The 16,224-nt window shown below is 49.4% G+C and overlaps 1 pseudogene; it reads left to right on the plus strand.

Moving 5' to 3' along the window:
* The first annotated feature begins 1,982 nt into the window (after positions 1 to 1,982).
* Positions 1,983 to 14,483, plus strand: LOC123815937 (annotated as a pseudogene).
* The last annotated feature ends 1,741 nt before the right edge of the window (positions 14,484 to 16,224 follow it).

Consider the following 16,224-nt stretch of genomic DNA (forward strand, 5'->3'; position numbering starts at 1 on the left):
CTCTGGGAAGGACAGCCGAAAGTCCCTGGCACTGCCGGTACCTTCCACTAAAATCCCCTAGATTTGCAGGGATGTCCTGCAGTTTTCTGAAGCGCAGACCCTGCAAACACCCTACAGGCCAGATGTTTTCCTTAAACTTCAGTACATGTCCTTCAGAGCCATCCTTATCAGAACCAGTTACACAGAGAACCGGTCGGATGCAGTCTGGAGAGGGCCCTTAGCCTGGCACCTTGCCCAGTTCCAAGATGGAGGGGCTCTCACGTGACCCCTCATCCAAGGTGATGACAACCATGCACCTCCACCCTGGGGGGGGCACTCACGTGGCCTCGTCCCTCCATCTTACCCAAAATGGCGGCACACCCACATACGTGCAAGATAGTACTGGGGCAGAAACCCCCCCCCCAGCCCATGATGAATTCTCCCAACTGACGCAGACAAACAAAGGACAAGGGGATCCTTCACACGCCCGCCGCAGGTGGGGGCCCAATCAGACTCTGTAAGCCTGGCCGGGCCGTAGAGTCACAAACACATTCACACACAGTCAGTCACCAGTTCTCCCCGAGTAGGAGTCTGATGGTCTGGGTCTTGGCCCAGAGCCCTGCATTTTCCGGTTGGGGGGTGATCAGCCCCCCTCTGGTACTCGAGTCCGGTCCCCGGGGCACTCACCGATTCCTGAGTGGCGCCTCCGACAGTCCGTGGTTCGTCTCTCGCCTCTGCCCAGGTGTTAGAGCGGTCGGGGATGTGGCACAGGAGTCTCTGCCCCGGGAAGCCTGGAATCACCAGGGCACGTGCTCCTCCCCTGCGGCAGGGCTCCCCCACCAACTCCCCGGTCGCCTTCACCGGAGGCAAAATACCTGCTCACGTGAGGGGTTTCCCGGCCAATGCACCAAAATGTTGTGGAAAATCCATCCACGCTCGGGGAGATAATGAAGCACAAACTTTATTACCAGGGGTGCTCAGAGGAGAATCATCCCAAATTCTGAGCCCAAAAAGGCTGGGTTGGGGGTCCTTTTTATGCACCAGTCACACAGGAGAAAGGGAGGGGGAACCAGCTGCTGAAAGCAAGCATTCAGAAGCAGGGGCAAGGTCAGTGACCTTCAGATATGCTTACTTAGCAACGACTGCCAGCCGGCTCCTTACCTAAAAATAACTTTTGCTCATCTTTTGTCCTGACAAAACTTGCAAGTGTTACAGAGAGCAGTTTCTTTTCCTGCCACACCCGGACCGGAGAACGAACTGACCACCTTGGCATGTAGGCAGGACACTCTAACCAACTGAGCTACCAGGCCAGGGACACTAGGGGAAAATTTTGAAAAGTGGAGTTTCTGGGTCAGAGGGTATGAGGATGTTATTTCTGGATGGCTATTCTCAAAATGATCACTGGGAAGTCTGCACCAAAGGACCCTTCCCAGAGTCTTTCAGAGCAAGGACACTGCACCTGCTTGCTCCCCAGCCTCAGAGATGTCAGGAGTCCTCTGGATCCCCACACGGGCCACCAAATTATATTGGCCTTAAAAATATCACAGTCAGTTATTTTACCAGCAGATAAGGGGTTTGCTCAGAAACAGTAAAAAAATGCAATTTAGGTCAAGCAAGCTGTAGCAAAAACCACAGGCCGGCTCCACAAGTAAAGGAGAGGAGCGTATTCCACAGGGAGAAAGGAGGAAGTTGGGAGGGGTCACGTCAAGTGAAAGTGCATTGCAGAAAATCCTCAGTTCAGGGGGACGACGGCTTCTCTCCGGCTGAGGTGCTGGGGAGTCGGCTCCTCCTGGGAGCACACGGTCCTTCTTCATAGCCGCGGAAACCGCCGAGGTGGTCCTCGCTGCAGGCTGCGGACAGGAGCTCGGGAGACGCAGGGCAGCCAATCCCCGCGGGTGGGGCGGGTCTTCCGCTGGCCAGTCCCGCACCCAGGGGGTTCAGCGCCACCCCGCCCCCCCCCCACCCCCCCCGCCCCCCCCCCGCCCCCCCCACCCCCCCCCCAGCTTGTTCTGGCCGCCCATTGGCGGGCAGGGCCCTGGGGTGGCAGCACTGATTGGCGGGTTGCTCCCACGTGGCTATCCGGGCGGGAACCTCGCCTCGGGCACCCGCCGTGCTCCCGAGGGCGGGAAGCCTAGAAGCTCCGAGAGGACGCTGGGCCGAGGTGGGCAGCACGGCGGGGACCCCGGGAGACTGGCCGGTAAGCGGGGAGCCCTGCCCTGGGGAACCCTCAGCCCGAGACCTTCCAAGCCCAGCCCGAGACCCCAGATGCCCTCATCCCGAGGGGCCCGAACCCCTTCAGCACTGAGGGGCCGCGTCCGCTAACCCGGAGGACCCCACGTCTCCTGACCCCCAACGCTCAGACCCCCAAACAGCCTGGAACCCCAGTTCCCCTCAGCTCGGGGCGCCCTTCCTGCAGCCCGCCCGCCCGGAAAGACCAAACCTCCCCAAACGCAGAGACCCCGAATGCCGTCGTCCTGGAAACCGACTCAGTGGAGGGGACCCGGAAGCCCCTCGTGAGACGCCCCCAACCCCCCTCAGCCGCGGCGGTCTGGCCCTCTCCCCCCCGGGACGCTGAGTGTCCTCCGCCCGGAAGACGCAGATGGAGTCCTGAGGGACCCCGGGCCTCTCAGCCCGAGAGACGGCGGTCTGCCTGCCGGACACTGCGCCTGCGCCTCGCGCGGGCTTCTCCGGACCCCGGAGGCACCTGCTGGCCCTTCCGTGGGAGAAGCGCGGTTCCTGCGTGGCCACGGCCCACCCGGCCGCCCAGGGGCCCTCATATGCCCAGGTCGCGGCCTGCGGAGCCCGCGCTGAGGTGGCACGCGGGGGCGGGACAAGGGCGCCCCATCCGGTGGGTCTGCGGCTGCGCGGCCCCGCCCTGTCCAGCCCCTCTTCCAGCAGGGCCCAGGTAGAGCATGCGCAGGCGCTGGGCCCAGCCACCCGGTGATCCAACAGGCTGCTGGGCGGCTCAGGCGGCTCCATGCGCCTGCAGCTCCCTCCCGCAGGGACACCGATGGGGGGAGTTTGCTCCTTCGTGTCAGAGCGGGGCTGGCGCTGACGGTGCGGGGCTCACGGCAACTCACTATAGACGCTCCCATCCCGTCGGAGCCAGTCCCACGGGCTTCCTGGGGTTGTTCCTCCCCCACGCTCTCTGCTTCAGGACAGAGGTTTTGTCTCTTTCCGGGTCTCAGGGCCCCGCCACCCGCTTTCCTGTGTCACCGCCGCAGGCGGGCCACTGAGCTGCAGGAGGAGGACCCTGAGGGCTCCGATGAAGAACGGGCTCCGAGGCAGCAAGGTGAGCAGCGGCGGGAGGAGCCAGAGCTGCCCTCCCGGCTCGGACCTGGTTTGGGTCGGGTGGCATCTCAGGACGTAACTAGGGAGCAGGTTTGCAGGTGCAGCAAACAAGCAAAATGCACAACAGTGTATCGTAGAGTGAGGGGCTATTTCGGGGCTGTTCCCGTCAACTTTCACGTGGGCAACGTAATCGTCTATATTTATAGATGCGTTAATAAGCAGTAAATGTGTAAGAACATAAAGTGAGCAAGAAATAACTAATTCAGAAGAGTGGTCATTGCAAGAGAGAGAGGCAGGTCTGGTGGGTGAGGAGGGTCCCCACACCTGGCTGCACGATGGCCCGCATGGACACGATGGCCCGCATGGAGACGGGCTGGGAGCAGTATTAACATGGTGATGACGGGAGCTGCGGGAGGGCCAGGGTGGGAGGGGTTGATCACCGGATCATTTCCTGATGTGGCCCCATGTTCTGTCCAGTATCGTGAGTGTTCGGAGGGTGGGATCGGTCCACTTTCATGGGTCTGGGCTTGAAACACAGCTGAAGTCAAGATGTGATCTTCAACTTTTCTGTGGTCAGCAGACTGTGGATGCTGACCAGAGTCTAATGATTCAAGAAGGCGTGGGTGGCCAGTATGTGCACTGGGGGGTGGGGGGGTTGCAGGGGCGGTGGGGGGCGGATATCAGAGAAAGGAGGCCAGGTGGTCGTGGTGCCGTTAGCCCAGACAAGGACAGTTTGAATGAAGACAACAGGACAGACAAATGGTTATGCTGAAGACATGGAGTTTCTGTGCAGTTACTTTTATTACATTTTTGTCAGGAGAGGCCAATTTATTCTTTAATAAATGCAGTAGATGCTTTATGAACAAAGGATGAAGCATAGATGACACTTTGTCTATTTTTCTTAACATTCTAATGAAATTAGTGGATGGCCCCAATAGAAGCCTAGGCCTTAATGAACCTCAGAAACATTTTCCAGCCATCCTGCGATTGTTCCCTGGACTGCTCTCAATCAGACTTCTGTGTCCCTAATAAGAATCTCCAGCTTTTGCAAGCATTTACCAACCAAAACACCGATTTCTCATCATCGTTCAGTCAAACCTTCTTGGGTAGCCTTCAGAAGGAAACAGAGTAAACACCACAAGGTGAGTATTTCCCAAATCCTGTTGACAAGAAAATTTTACTCATGGATAGAAATGCAGGTAAGAGCAGGAAAATGCAGAAAGTATCCTAAGAACTGCCACCGTCCTTTCCTGGTCTCTTCCACACCCTGTCTGACATTATCACCCTTTTTTAAAGATTTTATCTATCGATTTATTTAGAGAGAGGGGAAAGGAGGGAGAAAGTGAGAAAGAGAAACACGTGCAAGAGAAACATGAATAGCTTGCCTCTCACATGCCCCCAACTGGGGGACCTGGTCCGGCTTGTGCCCAGGCATGTGCCCTAACCAGGAATGGAACTGGTGACCTTTCAGTCTGCAGGCCAGTGCTCAGTTCACTCAGACACACCAGCCAGGGCTCATCATCATCTTAATGGTTAACAACTACAGCAACAGTAGTAACTGCCAGTTGTTTCAGTCTCACACTGTTTCAGACGTTGAGTTCTATGTGAATAAACTCACTTAAACATTACAACAATCTGATGAGATACATATTATAATTGTCACCATTTATGATGAGGGAAGGGAGCTTTCAGAGATGTAGAAATGTTTGACTATATGTTTAAGATCTCTGTATCAGTGGCAGTGCAATCTAACCCATAGTTGCTTCTCTAAACCACTTACGAACTCATTAAAACTTTCCTAGTTTTACCCTAGCCAGCATGACTCAGTTGGGTGTCATCCTGCAAAGCAAAAGATCGCCAGTTTGATTCCTGGTCAGGGTGCATGCCTGGGTTGTGGGCCAGGTTCCCGGTTGCGGTGTGTGAGAGGTGATTGATCAATGTTTATCTCTCACATTGATGTTTCTCTTCCTCTCTTCCCCTCTCTCAAAAAAATAAAATCCTTTTTAAACTTAAAAATATGTAACTTTCATAGTTTTCTAAATTTTACATTGTCTTATCCATATGTCATTACATCATTCATCTGACTGATGCTTTCAATCAAAGTTCTCTGCTGTGCTGAAGTGAGAGATGCACTAAGACCCTCTGACTAAGGAAAACATACAATGTGCAGGCATTGGTACAGTGGATGGTCCCAGGTGAAGAAGAATATAAAATCCCCAGGATCATGGCCTCGGACTATAATCAGACAAAGCATCTCCCACCCCTGAGGAGCTTCAGGTTTAATGATTGAGGAACAACAAACAAAATGACTTAAGGTCTTCATAAAGCTTATACACTATTCAACAGAAACTCATCTGTCTGGAAATCATTTCAAATGCCATTTCTTATAGGGTGAAGTTACCGCTTCTTTCTCTGAGTTCCAATGAGGCCACTCTCATCCTGTTTAGAATTGTTTGTTCAGGCTGCCTAACTCTGCCTCGTGAGCACTTTGAAGGCCTGGTTCATACCTCAGACTTCTCAAAAGTCACAGGCCCACATCAGGGACCCTGAGGGCCCCCAAATGTTCGTTGAATGAATGATTTCACAATTACAAGTTAAACTAGAAGATGATCAATGAACACTGAAGGTAATTTTTGTGAGATTTTAAATATGGAGATAGCTGAGGGGTAAATTGATCGCAGAACTGTAATATCACATTCATACTGAAGTACACAATTCACAGAACACTTTAATCAACAACATTTAATTGCACATTCACTGTAACATTAAAAATTAGCTTGTTATATATCAGGAAACTGAAGACAACTAACTACTGGTACAGCCTTATCCTTCACTCTCAACATTATAGAGACAGTTGAAAGAAAACAGCCATAAGATATGAGTTCTAATCTTGGATTCATTACCCACATTGGCCCTATCCCCTCTAATATTCATACTCCCTAGGTATTTCCAAGGATTGAAGTATTAAAGACATGCATGTAAACTGTATCATAAGCCTTAAAAAATTAAATACATGTTATCTTTTAATATGTGACTCTTGTATTGAAGGCAGCGTCCAGGGTGCCAGTAAGCAATGAATATAGTTTGAAGGAATTATCAGGAACAGCAAATTTGATGACTGCAAGTGACTCAGAGCATCCCCAGAAACAAGTGTCCCCTCCTGGAGAAGCATGTGCCTTTGGAAAGCACACTAGATGAAAATCGGGTAAGAGAAAATAATTTGAAAATGTTAGTTCCTCAAAGTCCTACAAAAGGTCTGATAAGTATGGCTTAGGTCTGTGGGGCAGACTTTGCATGGGCCTGGATTTAAGCTGGGCTAAGCTGAGACTGAAGTTAGCAATGGAGCTTTGGGCAAATCCTGTAAATTCTCTGAGCTACTGAATACTAATGTGTAAAGTGAAGATAAAGATACATCACTCATATATTGTTTGAAAACATTAAATTACATTTAAAACAAGTGACACATGCAACTTGTGCAATAAATCCATCTGTGATAATAGCAACCACACTTCACTGGTGTTGTGTGCCGAGGCCTTTCCTCAATGCCTAACACATAATGTGCATCCATAAATATGTTATGAATGATTTAAGGGTGGCAAGTTAAACCTGGTAATGGGAAGATCTAGAAACTAAAATTGAATCAGTCCTCTGTAGTTAGGGTGGAGTCTTAGTCTTAACCAATAGTTAACTAAGTAAAATACCAGAGTATACAAAAGGACAGGCGGTAGTTTGATGGGAGGAGATTGTGTTATCTGACAGAACAGGAACTAACACTCCAGACCACACCAACCTTGCCCACCTGCCCTTCTCCAACTTAGAACTCAGGACAAAGGAGATGGTCATGAAGATGTACAGCCTACAGGAAAGAAAGGACTGTGTGTACCAAGAAGTCACCGAGCCCCAGGATGATGACTACCTTTGTAAGTGACCCTCACTAAGAAGCATGTTATGCTACAATAATTTCATCTAGTCCTTTGGTCCCCAAATCATTCCCATCCTCTAGCAACCTGGAGTACAGGAATGAGTCTCAATGATGTCAGTGCAGGACCCCCTCTGAAGCTATTTGTGTCCAGGAACAGGTGCTCTACCTTCCCTAACCCCTGTTCCTCTCACCTCCAGATTGTGAGAAGTGTCAGAACTTCTTCATCGACAGCTGTGCTGTGCATGGGCCCCCTACATTTGTAAAGGACAGCGCAGTGGACAAGGGGCATCCCCACCACTCAGCCCTCACCCTGCCCCCTGGGTTGAAAATCGGGCCATCGGGCATCCCTGAGGCTGGGCTTGGAGTGTGGAATGAGGCAGCAGACTTGCCAGTGGGTCTGCACTTTGGCCCTTATGAAGGACACATCACAGAAGATGAAGAGGCAGCCAAGAGCAGATACTCCTGGCTGGTGAGAACTCTTTACCTCTTCCCCTGTCCTCGGGCTTCCCACATTCCTTTTGAGGCTTGGAGGGACCTCACCTCACCTATATTCTAGACATGGAGGGGGCAATATGGTTAACTCTGTACTGACTGGACTTTACATGAACATAGAGCTCCTGTTTAAGGATCAGACGGTAAGTGAGAGCAAAGTGGTGCAGACACAAAAGAGTGGCTCCTCCCTTGTGGGCCTCTTGCTCTGTTTGGACAGGTAGACTCAGATGTGTAGGCGATTGTAGAGAACCGTTTCAAGTGTCGTGGAAATGTAGCTCAGCCCTCACGTGGAAAGCCAGTGGGGTGCAAGTGGCACACGGGACCACACCCGCAGATAGGTTTTCCCGTGGGGAATCAGGCCTGCATTGTACCAGACTGCTGTGAGACGTGCTTTTGCTAAAACTCCCTCACCCTGAATTCAGGCAGCAAGGGCTTACTGCAACTTCCTAAAATCTCAGCGAAACCTCCCAAGTATGGAGTGTGACCAGTTCAACCACTTTTCCCCTTGGTCTGCAACATCCTCTCTTTGAAGTAATTAGCAACATTCTTTACGTTTGTTATCCTTAAAAGGTAATCCCCTGCACTGAAGCTGTGCATAATAAATAAGGACTACCCTCCATGTAATGTACCCAGAGAAGCAATAAAAGCCTGTCCACGCAGGGACTGGGCTCTCTGGCCCTCTCACCCTCTCTCAGAGAGTGTCCATGCCGACCGTTATTCTCCACAGGACTTCTGTAGTCCGTGTGTATTTGTTCTCTAGCAGCCACAACACACACGGATCCTGCAGGCCAGGATCCACCACAGGCGATGACTAAGGAAAATATCATGTGGTCACAGGTGGCAGTTGAATCCCCACACAGGCTGAAGGAACTTTGATCACAGTGGAGTAAAATAATTCTTCTGACTATTACCTCCCCACTAAAAAAATATAAACAGAAGGTCTTTAACTTCTTTTCTGAAATGCAGATTGCCAAAGGGAGAAACTGCTATGAGTATGTGGATGGAAAGGACAGATCCTGGGCCAACTGGATGAGGTGAGGTCAGCAGGTCTCTGGGTGCCAGAGGGGACTCTCATCCCCCACAAGCCCATATATAAATTTCCCTCTCATCCTGCCTCCCTCAACAGTCTCCCTGAATCCTTTTTCCCTTTTTTTCTCTATACAGTGTTCTTTCATTTCAGGGGCTTTTAGGAAAAAAGTAGCCTATGTCCTTAAACTATAAAGTTCTCTGCTAGACACAATCTGGGTGCTAGAAAGGACCTTGAAGAGCCTAGCTAGATTCACCAGGGACACTGGATTACACTTTAACTTATCAAATGAACATTAATTAAGCACTGACTATATTCCAGTTTAGATTAAGGAATATATTACTTAAACAGATCACACAACCCATGTTCTTATGAAAGACTTCTTGCAGACAGACATAAAACAGCCACTTTTAGAAACATTTAACTATAATTTCCAAGAAGTTCAGTGTCAAGATACCACAAAGCAAGGATGGCCTAAAAATGTGAGGGCAGCAAACCATCCCAGCCTCACTTCAAACTAGAGCTGGGCTCTGAGGCCTGCAGAGGAATGGTCATGGGCCCCTTTCCTGAGAGGGGCTCTCTTTTATCAAGGATAACAGAATGTGAATCAACTACTATTGTTCTGTTTCATTTTACTAAGATAAAAAGACCTCCAATTTTCTATGGTCACCTTGGGCAGGCAAGTGAATGGTACCCTAAATAAAGTGTGGAGGAGTTGAGAAAGGCCTCTTGGGAGAAAACAGACATGGGCTGAGTACTGGATAATTAGTGAGCTAATTTAGAAGCAGGGCCCTAGATCAAGCACCATGTTCTGTGGTGTGAGACAATTTGATTGAGAGCTTGGAGGTGCAAGGTATCACTGGATATTATGGCCAATCAGGGTAGAGGTTAAGTCTAGAACTGGGTTTTAGGAAATGGTATTAGTCAGGATGAACACTGCAAGCAGGACTCGGAGATAGGCATTCACATGACATTCTGGCGGACGCTCAGACACTGAAGAGAAGGGACCCAGGAGCATTAGGACAGTGGGCAATGCCTGAGCCTTAAGAATCGGGGAGGAACTGGACATGGATGTAACAAGTAGTGGGAACTCATCACCGTGGTTTTCTTTCCCTTCATCCACCTCAATTCCAGGTATGTGAACTGTGCCCGGGATGATGAAGAGCAGAACCTGGTGGCCTTTCAATACCATGGGCAGATTTTCTACCGAACCTGCCGGGTCGTCAGGCCAGGCTGTGAGCTGCTGGTCTGGTTTGGGGACGAGTATGGCCAGGAGCTGGGCAGCAAGTGGGGCAGCAAGTGGAAGAGAGAGCTCATGTCCAGGAGAGGTGGGCACCACTGTTCTTCAAAACAGAAGGAAAAGAGAGAATTTTCCATAGAAATATTCATAATCCAACTCTTAAGTAAAGTCCACTCTAAAGTCAGTAAAGTTTCAAATCACATGCTGCAGAAGTTCACAATGCAATCATATGCCTTTGACTCTTAGGCAAAATTTTTATATTTTTTATTTTTAAAATATTTTATGAGCAAAATACACAACCACTTATAGTGCTGAAAGACTGAAAGGTAAAAAAGAAGTTTTCAATCACTTACCAGTTCTCTCACCAAGACAGTTTTTCTGAAACTTCTATAGCTGGTGGGAGGTGTTATTGTTGTTCATTTTCCTCCATACTTCTGAATAAAATGTTTTTGTTTATAGGCATTCATTATTTTTTAAAGATTTTGCCCTGGCTGGTATGGCTCAGAGTATTGAGCACCAGCCTGTGAACCAAAGGGCTGCTGGTTTGATTCCCAGTTGGGACACATGCCTGGGTTTTGAGTCAGGTCCCCAGTAGGGGCCATGTGAGAGGCAACCACACGTTGATGTTTCTTTCCCTCTCCCTCCCTCCCTTCACCCTTTTCTGAAAATAAATACATAAATCAAATCTTTTTAAACAAAATTGTATTTATTTTTGTAGAGAGTGGAAAGGAGGGAGAAAGAAAAATCAATGTGCAAGGGAAACATTAATCAGTTGTCTCTGGCACACCCCCAGCTGCCCCACAACCCTGGCATGTGCCCTGACTGGGAATCGAACTTGTAACCTTTCAGTTTTCAGACAACACCCAACCCACCAGGACACCATTCAGGCAAGGCACATTCGTTCATTATTTCAGTGAATTGTCGTGTGAGATCCTACTCTGTGGTGCACAGCATCCTGGGACCTGGAAATACAGATTAACCTGAGGATGAGAATCACTACTCTTGAAGGACCTGAGGGAAAACCAGGCACACGTGCTTAACATGTGCATACCACTACACAGCGGTTAGTGCTTTGGAGATAACTGATCCAGGACAAGTGCCTAGAGATCAGTGTGAGGGGAGGTGCAGTATGGCAGGTGGTCTGGGAAGGGCTCTCAGGAGATAACATTTACAAAATTACCTGGGGGCAAATGATCCCAGGCAGAGGGAGCATCTAGTGCAGAGAAGAAAAGAGGGGGCATTGAATTGGCTGAGGGTCACTCAGGTCTCATCTCAGCACAGAGGATAAGAAGGGAGATCAGATGGATGCTTAGCAGCCCTGAAGTGCAGTGTTGGTAATGTGAGTTGAAACCCTGGGGACTTGCCTGAGTGCAAGTGTGCAGTCGTCAGCTGTAGAGTGGTGTGTTCTCTGTTCTGATCATGCTTTGTTAAGTTTTAGAAAATAAACCCCAGTGGGGAATCCCCTCAGAGATCACTTCATCTCCAAGTGGCATGGTGGGTTGGCTAGAGACAGGAGTCGGGCGTGTAAGACGTGTGGTTGGAGAAATATTTTGAAACAGGACTTAGTGTATTTGAAATGAGCTAACACTGAATGAGATGAATCATAAACATCTGGTGTGAGGCTTGAGGAAGGACTTTTTAAAAAAGGTTTTATTTATTTATTTTTAGAGGGGAAGAAGGAGAAAGAGGGAACCATTAATGTGTGCTTGCCTATCACACACCCCCTACGGTGGACCTGGCCCACAACCCAGACACGTGCCCTGACTGGGAATCAAACCTGTGACTCTGCTTCACAAGCTGGCACTCACTCCACTGAGCCACATGAGCACGGGCAGGAGGACGTTTCATTTTGCTGTTTTAGAAACCAGAGAAAAGCAATGTTGGGGCCTGTGGTTTTCATTTTTAACATGACTTAGAAGATAATGATAGAAGGGAAAGGTCACTACAGTTCCGTCCACACAGGGAGTGAAATGGCCTCTCATGCTCCTTGACAGCCCCTAGTCTGGGCAATATTAGAAAAGACCCTTGCTGTGGGCTTTCTGAATTTCTGAAGGAGATTCACTGCAAAAAGGAAAATAGACCGGAAGTGGACACTTTGTGGGAGACAGAGCTTGTGTTGTCACCACAGTAAGAAAAATTCATGGGGCAGGTCTTACCAGGGCACTAATCATAGGGTCCAGGCATTCTCGTCAACATCTGCCCTGACCAAACCTTTCTCTTTCAGCAGAACCAAAGCCAGAGGTGCATCCATGTCCTTCCTGCTCTCTGGCCTTCTCCAGTCAGAAATTCCTCAGCCAGCACGTGAAACTGAATCATACCTCTCAGATTCTCCCGGGAGCATCTGCGAGAAAACACCTCCAAGCAGAGGAACCCTGTCCAGTGGATCAGAATCAGCAGCAACAACATACTAGTACACACAGCTGGAATGATAAAGCTGAACATCAAAAGTTCGAAGAAAGGTCCAAACTTTTGCTTAAAAGGATCAGTCAGAGGAGACACGCAAGACCCATTTTCCAACCTTCCAAAGAACAAATGAGAAACTCTAGTGAGCATGAGAGAATGATGGAGGAAGAGCCCTGTAGAGGCCAGAAAGAGAGTCCAGAAGACACAGGCAAGTTATTTGTGAAAGAAGGAATGTCAAGAATTAGAACGTTCAAGTATGGAAGGTGTTGGCAAGGCTTCAATGATGGGTCACATCTCATTAGAGACCAGAGGACACACTCTCGGGAGAAGCCCTATGTTTGCAGGGAGTGCGGGAGTGGCTTTACACGGAAGTCAAATCTCATCACACACCTGAGGACACACTCAGGGGAGAAGCCCTATGTTTGCAGGGAGTGTGGGCGAGGCTTTACACAGAAGTCAAATCTCATCAGACACCAGAGGATACACTCAGGGGAGAAGCCCTATGTTTGCAGGGAGTGCAGGCGAGGCTTTACCTGGAAGTCAGTTCTCATCACACACCAGAGGACACACTCTGGGGAGAAGCCCTATGTTTGCAGAGAGTGTGGGCGAGGCTTTACCCGGAAGTCAGGTCTCATCACACACCAGAGGACACACTCTGGGGAGAAGCCCTATGTTTGCAGAGAGTGTGGGCGAGGCTTTACACAGAAGTCAGGTCTCATCAGACACCAGAGGACACACTCAGGAGAGAAGCCCTATGTTTGCAGGGAGTGTGGGCAAGGCTTTACACAGAAGTCAGGTCTTATCACACACCACAGGATACATTCAGGGGAGAAGCCATATGTTTGCAGGGAGTGTGGGCAAGGCTTTACACAGAAGTCACTTCTCATCACACACCACAGGATACATTCAGGGGAGAAACCGTATGTTTGCAGGGGGTGTGGGCGAGGCTTTACATGCAGGTCAAATCTCATCACACACCAGAGGAAACACTCAGGGGAGAAGCCCTATGTTTGCAGAGAGTGTGGGAGAGGCTTTACACAGAAGTCACATCTCATCACACACCAGAGGACACACTCAGGAGAGAAGCCCTATGTTTGCAGGGAGTGTGGGCGAGGCTTTACACAGAAGTCACATCTCATCACACACCAGAGGACACACTCAGGAGAGAAGCCCTATGTTTGCAGGGAGTGTGGGCGAGGCTTTACACAGAAGTCACATCTCACCATACACCACAGGATACATTCAGGGGAGAAACCGTAAGTTTGCAGGGGGTGTGGGCGAGGCTTTACATGCATTTCAAATCTCATCACACACCAGAGGACACACTCAGGGGAGAAGCCCCATGTTTGCAGGGAGTGTGGGAGAGGCTTTACACAGAAGTCAGTTGTCATCAGACACCAGAGGACACATGCAGGATAGAAGACCTATGTGGGTGGACTGAATGAGTCATTAGCATTAAGTTGCATATCAACAGCCATAGGAAGTCTGTGGCCCCTTACTTTCCCCAAGATTGTAAGTACAGAAGTAACTGATTAAACAAACCCTCCAGTTTCATGACAAGAGATGAGATGGACAAATAGTTCAAAGAGTAATATGGGGATATCAGCACCAATCTCTTTCATGGTTTTATCATGGCCTTTTCTAAAGAGTTTTGTCTCCATACAAATATGAAGCCCACGTCCCTCATTCCCCCATCACTGAAAGCAGAGTTCGGGAAGAGCCACAGAGAACTTATACTCAGCCACAGAAATTCAGCCCCTACAAATGGGTGAGTCAGGGCTCAGTCTACTTTGGTTACTGCCCAGAGAGAGAGATTTGAGACAGACTCACCAGAGAAGGGAATTCCCAGCCTCCTGGGAAGTGGGGCCTTTTCTCCTAATAGGCTCCCTACCCTCCTCCCTTGGCTTCTCTTGCCTCTTCTAGTTTCCTACAACCTCCGGAGCCTCAGGGGTGAACTGCAGGGAGGGATGTATGCTTGTGCACGGGAGTGAGCCTGGCTCAGTTTGGGCACTTGGTCTTTCTCATTCTCCTTGCTGCCCCTTCAGCGTCAGCATTTCCTGGTGCACAGCATACAGGTTCCACATCAGTCCGTAGTGGGTGTCTCAGCTCTGTCTTCTCCAGCTGTGTGACCTAAGACAAGATTCTCAATGTCTCTCTGCCTGCTTCCTAGCCTGTACACTGGAAATGGGAACTCCAGCCTTTCAGTTTGACATTCAAAGTTGAGTGAGCACAGACAGAATCTGGCAAGTGGATCACTGAGATCACAAGTCCTGCTGAACAGCCATCAGTGCCCATGTCTTCTGGGTCTTTAGCACTGGACAAAGGAAGATAAGGACAGGGTAGGGGTCTGTAGCCAAACTCAGATTTTGAGCAGACCCCATTGCTTTCCCCACATAGACTCAACTGCCCTGAGAAGGAGGTGTGAGGTGGAGGATGTGCCTTCCTCCAGATTACCACCCTCTCTCTGAGCTTGTGCACTCAGAGCCTCCTCAGCATAGGCAGGTGGTACTGAAAATAACCTGTGAAACAAGACCCTCACCCACCCCTTGCTGAGAACTGACACTGGGAACAGCATCTGCCCACACTGGTGTGTTAGGTAGGATAGATGGTAAACCAAGGCAGGGAGGACGAGGAAGACATGTGTCACCCACTAACTCAGCAGTCCTGAGCCTGGGTCATTTCTCTTGCCAGATGGTCCAGCATCACAAGAAACCCCATGCTAACACGTTGAAATTCTAGGTATCATTTTCACCATCTGGGAAAGAGGCTTTGAAACTATTCATCCCAAGGCCTAGAAGATGGGAGGGGGTCCACAGCACTCAAGGAAAGGACCCATAAAACAAAATTGGCTAACTGTTTGCCTCTGCCCACTATCTGTTTTATGAAGGGTCCCTAATGTTTACAGAAAGAGCCCATAGATAACTTTGGGTAACTGTTTTAACTTTAACTGTCTCCTGTCATGTATCTATTTTACAAGATGACCAAATGGGGTCTGAAGCCAGATAAGGATTTGTGCTAACGACCCCCACATATGACTACATTTGAGTGGTCTCATCCCCTGTGGAAGCTGGCACCTGTCAATCAATATGTAGCTTCTCTGCCCCCATCCCACCAGCTATATAAGTCCTCAGGACAAAGGACCTGGTGCTCTTGCCATCCAACTTCTTGCCTTTCACTCCCATCAGCAAGACCTGTCCCCTTCCATGAGAATGTATCACTAACAAATCCTGTTTGCACGCTAATACACTGGCTGATCTGTAATCCTTTACTGCATTGGCAAGAAGAACCGAGTTTCTCCTGTGACAGGTGCACCCAGTCTGCATATGGCATTCATGAAGCTCACAATGCAGCAGCTTCTGTAATGCACTTTCCCTGTACCTGGGTCCCACAGGGCTTAATATACCACTGATACCATCTTGAAATTAGTACTTACTGTATCTTTAAACTTTTGTTTGTGAGGTCCAGCCAGATGGGATAATGGACATGCACAATGTTGTTCATTCCTGGCCACCCATTCCCAGATATTGTCCACATGGCCCAGGGGGACAAAATTCCTGGTGGGAGTCCAGCGAGACTCAATATGAGAACGGGGTAAACATCTGCATCTGCATAAGCAAAAGGAATGGTGCTAACAGCTCCAAGAGGTCACACTTTTCTTAGAACCACAGCTGAGTTCAATACAGAGAAATGGCAATTAGCAAGGATCCCATCATACCCTCTCCTGCATGAGAGAGACCTAAGCATGACCTATCCTGTTCCTGCTGGGGTGGGTTCACCAAAGGGGGACACCCACCCCCATGACCAGGAACAATGACCTTTCTGTCCTCCCAGTGCCAGGCTTGTGAAGAAGAGTGTCTACATAAACTATGT

This window comes from Phyllostomus hastatus, unplaced genomic scaffold, assembly GCF_019186645.2.
Source record: "Phyllostomus hastatus isolate PE091 unplaced genomic scaffold, TTU_PhHast_1.1 phas_contig_196, whole genome shotgun sequence".
In the NCBI taxonomy this organism is placed as follows: domain Eukaryota; kingdom Metazoa; phylum Chordata; class Mammalia; order Chiroptera; family Phyllostomidae; genus Phyllostomus; species Phyllostomus hastatus.